We start from the raw sequence: 8,426 nt of genomic DNA on the forward strand, positions 1-8,426 counted from the left end.
TCAATGATTGTCCTGGTTGAAACGTTTGATTTCCCAAGGTATTAAGCAATTACACTGTCCCGACCAAGTTTTAGTCCCTCCCTCAGATAGATTGTTTTGTTAAACGCCGAAAATTGGTTTGACTGTTTGACTGTTCCACTCAAGGTGAGTGACACCGGCTCAAAGGTGAACTGAATACACAAAGACAACTGGGAATAACAACATGTGCGAAAATATATAGTTTCTTAGAAAAATATGCCCGGAGACCCGCGAACTCGAGTATCGGTTTTATTGGTGAGGCTTCCGAATCTTCGACGCGGAATATTTGTTTTCTTTTTGACAATAATATTGGTTTAAGATAGTGATGAAGAAACACAGGGTTTATGTTGGGTAATTATAGTACTGGCCAGCTATGAGACGACACGGCCCATTTTTCGAGCCAGACTAGGCTCTTGTATCTATAAGTGGTACTTCATTTCACCAAAACTACAAAAACAATAAGACATTGTTGTAACGATCGGGAATATCAACAGCCACATATAGGAAATCGTTACTCCTGAAGTCGGAGGAACGCATTCTCCGGTTGTGAGTCGGTGAGTTTAGAGTTACGCCACTCTCAGCAATATCCCCGCTGTATGGCGACGCTCTGTATATAATCGAGTCTGGACCAGACACACCAGTTATCAACAGCATAAGCATCGGTCTGTGTAACTGGGATCAGATGACATGTGTCAACCAAGTCAGCGATCCTGACCACCCCATCCCGTTAGTCACCTCTTACGACAGGACTGGATTTAAACTTGACCATACATATCTCTAAAATCCCCTGAAATAAAACTTTCTGTTGACGAATCAAGCATTGGCGTCTCTAACATCTACATGAAAACGGTCCCATTCCAAATGATTTATGTTTAGCAACGTGCTGGGTGATTAATTATTTCCCCTTTCTGTCTTCTTACAACTGAAACCGTTTCCAAGTATCGGCGTAAAAATGGAGAGAAAAACAAACAAACATCTCAAATTTATTAAACACAACCTGGACAAATTTTAAGACATGTTTACGTTACATTACCGAATGTCCTGATATGTACCTTAATAAATACATGAACTAGAGTTACGACAGGACGTTACGATACGAACACTTTGTGGATCGGGCGCCAGGACCTACTGTCTGTCCATGAGTAAATACGGTCAGAAAATCGTGGATGATACATCTTCCAAGGTAGACTGTATAAGATGCTTTTTAATTCAGGAATCGTCAACAAAACTTGGTGACTGTGGCACTAATACGACTTCTATTGTGACGGGCTATGCGCTTTGGAATTGTTGTAAAAATGTTTTTCTACTATGACGTTTTTCATCTTTAACATCACAAATTTGTCAAAATATCAGCAAAGGGAAAAGTCATCACTTATTACACCCATTATAAGGAACGAGACCCATGACTACACTCTAATCACTTTTTCAGTGATGAGTTCATTTCTGGGCTAGCTTTTTACACTGGAAGGAGAGTCTTATGGGCGAGATGTATGTTCTGGCGTTGACCTTGTACTTATGGAGTGGGAAGTGGATGTCACAATCACTGGAATACCCAATATATAGGACTGCTTACATGCCATGTCCACCTCACAGTGCAAGAAGGTACAATACTAAAACGTCAGTACCATTGATAAGAGTCATTCTAAGATGACATGTGCCCCCGGCAACCACATATTTGAAAGAACAAATCACCTGACAGTTACTTTTACAGTTAACTTTTCGTGGTGTACTGATGCCATTAGTTAGGTTTTTTAGTTTCCATGGCAAGAAGTTTGACTTCAACTGAATTAGATGGCAGCACTCCTTTCTGCAGAAGCAATTAAGAACCTGTCAATATTCTCCTTCAACTTCCAGAAGAAGAACAGTATTTTCCCACTGCAGTCGATATGGATGACTTTCTGGTTTGTTGGGGATTGACCCCGCACTCAGCAATATTCCAGGTTAATGGCAGCCGTGTGCAAATAATTCAATTTGGACGTGACAATTCTGTGATCAACAGCATGGGCATCGATCTAAGCACTTGGGATTCAATGATCTGCCAACCAAGTCAGCATGTTTGACCACCCAATCCTTAGTCACCTCTCACTACAAGCATGGGTTAGTGAGGCCAATTATAACCCCCATATGAGTTGTATACTGAAACAAACAGCAGACAAATCTGTAAAACTTAATTTATTATACTGATTTTTATGTACACTATTTCACAAAGTTTCACCCCACAAAACACAAATATTTATTTACATGCTTATTCCCAGGTGTGAGCATTGATTAGCATTCCAGAGCAGGGTTAAGTATTTATATTCAACAATACATCCATGAACATATCAGAATAAACACTTTCACAACACTGCTTTTTTATCCATAGCATAATATTGTTCAGAAACATATCATACCAAGAGCGACACTGAACAGATCCGAAAATCTGAAAATAATTTACATGTAGACTTACAATGGAATTTTATTAAATTTTTGCAGTATTTTCAACAAACTCAAAATCAGGAAATACACACTCAAATAATATACCTGTTGGTTCCATTATCAGAATGTTATCAAATTGGCTTCCTCTACATACCAGAAACAAAGATGTCTTTGAAGGAGCATATTGTCAATCTACTGTTACATATTAAAGCAGTACTTACAGTGGAAACTCCTCTTCAGACTATGAAATAGTCTGTTTACACATCAAAGATTGAACAGTTTCTGGCTTAACACCATTTTTCAGAACAATTTTCAACACAAACATAATTTAGTACCAGTTTGTTCTGAGTGTGTGATTTTAGTTTAACCTGCTTTTTTCAATATTCAAGCAATATCACTACAAGGGACACGAGAAATGGGCTGCACACATTGTACCTATGTGGATAATTGAACCGGACCTTAGTGTGTGATGAGAGAACACTTTAACCATTAGGCTACCCTCTCGGAGTGAGAGAGGATTCCTCCCCTGTACACTTACATCATGTATGCCATACTTGCATACACTGACTACTTGCATTAACATATATTAAAGACATTCTGTATTCAGAATCAAGCTTCATTTGGTTCACATATATCATGTTCTGAATAGCTGAAGTGAAAAAGTGGAAACAGTGTTAAATTAAAAATCATTTGAAAACATCATATCAACTCATCATATCATAAGAAACTAATATCTATACCATTTAAAAAAAGTAGGGGATATACCATTTTAGCATCCACTAGCCAATGACAATGCATATGACGAAATGTAATAAACATTCATACAGATGAAACATTTCCAAAGGAGCGGAATTTATTGTCACATTTTTTGCCTAATTTCTCTTCATCATCTGTTTCCTCCTTGGCTTCATCATTGGCATTTCATCAATCTTGTCAATATCCAGTATCCCCTACGTTTCTAATGACATAATATTTGCTTATTTTTGTCTGTAGTCTTACTGAGTAATATAGTGTTTAACCAATACATGATTGATATAACTTTGTCAACATTACTAGAATGGAATTTGTCAAACTTGGATCAACCAATCCAGATTTCTGTTTATGCCTGATAACACATACTGTCTTGAATATATACATCTGTACTCCAAGTCTCTCTCAGGTCAAGCAATCTTAGGCAAAATACCTAACCTTTGCATCAGTCAGTGCTCTGACCTTACACAATGCCATGCTGCTGCAAGATAATAATCAGAATTCATATACCCATATTCTCGTACTGAAATAAACCCATTTTTCAAACACAATGGGCCTAAACAGAAAGGAGAGTGAGTGAGTTTAGTTTTATTCCGCTTTTAGCAATATTCCTGCAACACCACAGGGAACACAAGAAATGGGCTTCACATACTGCACCCATTTGGGGAATCGAACCCAGGCCTTCAGTGTTAAGAGCAAATGCTTTAACCAGTAAGTTGCCCCACTACCCCTAACAAAAAGGTAGATAGCAATGTGTCTATATCAAGTTCATAGTTCCAGTAAGGAGTGTATCTGATGCCTTTAATGTTTTCGTCTTTTTTTTTAATATGCTGCCCTCAGGAAAATTACGGCTACATTATCAGGGCCTGTGAACAATCAAGCATGAACCAGACAGTCTAGTGATTGATATTATGAGAAATGCTCTACAAAATCACGATATGATGGCAAGCACTCCAGCATGTCACTACATTCCACCATGAGCTAGTGGGACCTCCTTGAACATGGAATGCAGCATATCTAAATGATATATACTGAACAGCAAAAGAAACACAACTCTTTCTGTCAAGTTTCAAAATAGAAGAAATTAACAGGAACTCTTACTTTTATGAGATTTCATTTTTTTTGAAAACTGCATTTATTTTGCTGTTCAGTAAATTCACATATCGGATTTAAACAAGGTAAGAGTGAGTGAGTTTAGTTTTACGCCAGCAATATTCCAGCTGTATGGCAGCATTCTGTAAATAACTGAGTCAGGACCAGTGATCAACAGCATGAGCATTAATCTGTGCAATTGGGAACCAATGACATGTGTCAACCAAGTCAGTGAGCTTGACCACCAGATCCCGTAAGTCGCCTCTTACGACAAGCATAGTCGCCTTTTAAATAAGGTAAGAGGGTTCTGCTGTAGGTCTTACACCTGTAACTTGAAAGGTAGTTTATGTACAATATTACTGCGCTTACAGTAAAACAATCATATACACAGTGATAAGAACGGTTTCACAGACTGACTTAATTTAACAAAATGGCATTAAATAACCACATCAAAAACTATTTTATTGGTTAGACAGCAAACAGACATATTCCCTGATAGAAGCAATAATGCCATCAGATTTACTGGAAATGTAAAGTATATCTTAGGTATTTATTACAGAGGCATGGGGACTTGCTAACATTATTTAATACATTTAATAATTTCATGGTAATTTTCTGGCTCAAGTCTATATGTTTTGTAAAAACATAAATGCTGACATTGAAATAACAATGATAACAAGAATAGCCATTCCTCTGACATACATGAACCATCACACAGAACAAAGTTGCCTCAGATGAAAACCACAGGTTTAGAACCTACATTTTAACCTTGTACTGCCATAGCAATGCAGTATTATTGACAACACTCCCCATATTTGACTTGCTTTTTATCACCAATTACACAATTATTTGAAAATGATGTTCTTATGTATCTTGCCTAAATATCTGGATGCTTTGAAGGTATCACGTTAGAGTGGACCCAAAGCTTAATAAAGGAGTAATTACAGTTTGTAGCCCTTGGCTTGTATTAACAAATCACTGCACTTCACAACTGTTAACATTCGGGTTGAATTTAATTTTTGTGCAAGTTGCAATGTGTATTTCAGCCAACTGCATTCTACAAGACATATCTAAGCGTCTCTAATAAAATTCACATACTTCAATACCTCTGCAAAAAGATTTACTTAATCACAGATATAAAGTAAACAGAAAATTATAACTTGATATATAATTTGAAATCATACAACACATCATATTTCAACAGTTCCTCCTTGACTAGTTAGGTTCAGCTGTATCAGTTAACGACACAAACAGTAAACCAAAAACATCAGGGACAAATACCTTTTTAATAGCCAATCTGTTATAAAATCTGACTGAAAAAGTAAATAAATGTGAAAAAATGTGAACAGTACTGGGTTTCTATGTTCAACCCATGAAAATATGTAAAATGTTCAAGAACCAACTGATTAACTGCCAGAAACATAAAGGAAAAGTTTGTACCACTAACTAAAATCAGTTAAATCTTAAAAAGTTCAAATACATTGATAATGGCAAGCCCTGTTCATGCCTGTGTCAACCAAAATAACATTTTGAAGACATGAATTATTTAATTGAAACTTGAAATTTCTATTTTATCGTTCTGGGCCAAAAATACTTGCTAAAAATCTATGTATGGCTTAAAAAAAAAGAAACTTTTTGGTCAACACAATATATCATATTACAAACAGATATGACAATCAATAAATATAAAGGATTAAAACAGAATTATTAAAGATACATGTGTACAGACATAAATTATAAGATCAGATTACCACCTCACTTTGTGCTGATCTATTACTGATCAAGAAAATGGATAAGTATATACTTTCTTGAAGCACATATTAATATGTAAGTGAATTTGTAGAAATATGTAATATTTAATTAATATTGCACAACCATATTCACATATTCTAAGTGCATTGTCCCTTGCCACAGACATTTCAAATGAAGTCTTATATTTCTCATATCAACTCTCATGAATATATACAACCTTGCAAAGCTGGACAGTTCTGCTGATATTGAAACTGTTGGATTCATTTTCAGGTGCACTAGCCACTGTTACCTATTTATGTACATTGTAAGTATGTAGCTATTCTTGACCACACATACAGGGTCCCGAGTTCCAATTCACAAAGCATTTGTAACACTATGACCTATAGTAGCTCTATAGTTTATCATAGACTGACATATGTCATAAAGCTATGAACATTTTGTGGATGATATTCTGAGCATTGATCTACAAAGTGACTGTTGCTACAACCTCTAATAGCTCTATAAATTATAGGTTTATAAAAGTCACAAAGCTACAAACAACTTGTGGATCAAGACCATGAAGACTGATCCACAAAGCAACTGGCATTACGGCCTGCTTAAACTGTGTGAAAGAATCACAGTAGCACTAATAATACTTTGTGGGGCACTGATTAGGATTTCACTGCAGCAAACATTTCCGTTTAAAAAAAACTTAGCACCTGTGTTTTATATGAAACCATTACTAAACTGCGATATGACCTATGTGGATACAGGATTAATATTGCAATAATTCTCAGTAAAACAGTGAGTTCTCGTATTAGTTTTATATAACAGATAACCATCTGTACAGTAGCACTGTCTAGAATCAAAGAAGATCTGGACTATAGGAACACCATAGAGAGTAAGTTTACGATTATGCCGCTTCTAGCAACATTCCAGCGATATCATGGCAGGGGACACCATTTTACCCATGTGGGGACTGAACTCGAGCTATTGGCGTGACAAGAGAATGCTTTAAACACAACTCTCCCCACATTCCCCCAATACACCATAATACACACTAGAGTGGATTTCTCCCACAGAGTGAGTAAGTTCATGTGCAGCTGCAGAGAAACAAGTGTTCGTCAAATTTCAGACACGCATATGGCAGAAATATTTCAGGCAGGGACACCAGAAATGGGCTCCATCCACACTGTTCCAATGTTGGGAATCTAACCTGGGTCTTTGGCATGACAAGTGAAAGCTTTAACCACTTGGCTACCCCACCTCCCTTATGTGACAGGATTGGGATGAACCAGGGAGCCTATGAAGTGCTTAGTCCATCCACTAACGACATGAAAGACAAACACAAAGAGGTAGGATGTAGACCCTTCACTGGAATTAGTTCACAAAAATGACTGACTTATGATATGAAACATATTCATCTCTGATAGCTACCATTTTCTTTCTCAAGCTTGTTTATTTCTGGGCATAATACATGCATGCCTTATATGTATCTAAAAAGTTTGAAAAATCTAATTTCTGAATATTGGTATAGACAGTATCACCAAAATCAAAGTCCATTCAAATGATTTTATAATTTGTTTGTACAGTTTTTATGGTTAATTAAGAAAATCAGCCTCAGCAAGAAACATGCTCATTCGTGTTCAAATACACTATACTAGAAAAACATTTGCTGATTACTAAAAGTAGGCTTGATCACTGCCTCGCATTCACTTTACCCTATCTTCAGATTCATTTGAGCACGAAGAGTTACCTCCCTTTAAAAATGTGCACATAATTTACTTGATTTGATCCAAAATTTGTATTGTAAGGTGAGTGATTTGTAATCAAAGTAATACTTGAAATAAACAAAGTTTTTTAAGCTTCTGAAGAACCAAGTACTGTTAGGTTATAAAACATGCTTGATACAACACCAAAGTGGGTCATTCTCTCGCAAACCCTCAAGTGACAAGACAAACAAAAAAGAATTCATTTACTGATGAGCTACTTAACAACACAATATTCAAATGAAGACAACTATGTGAAACTGTAACAGATTCTCATTTACAGCCTTGTAGCAATGGGTAAGTTTCAGGCCTTCTACACCTGTCAAATACACAAATATATTTGTGGAACATTAGGCTAAGAGTGAGTGAGTCAGTTTAGTTTTCCAGCCAGTTTTGTCTATATCCCAGCAATATCACGGCAGAGACACCAGATATGGGCTTCACAGATTGTAACTATGTGATAAATCCAACCTGGGTCTTTGGTGTGACAAGAGAACGCTTTAACCACTGGGCTACCCCAACCCCCCCCATAAAAGTAACAAGAACAAATTAAGAAAAAATAACTGAATTATCTGGCTGTGAAAGATTGAGTGTTCATTCAATCACCAGTGTTCAGAAATGCTGCCCAAAATTACATAACTGGAAATG

This window comes from Haliotis asinina, chromosome 10 (assembly GCF_037392515.1).
Source record: "Haliotis asinina isolate JCU_RB_2024 chromosome 10, JCU_Hal_asi_v2, whole genome shotgun sequence".
Classification (NCBI taxonomy): domain Eukaryota; kingdom Metazoa; phylum Mollusca; class Gastropoda; order Lepetellida; family Haliotidae; genus Haliotis; species Haliotis asinina.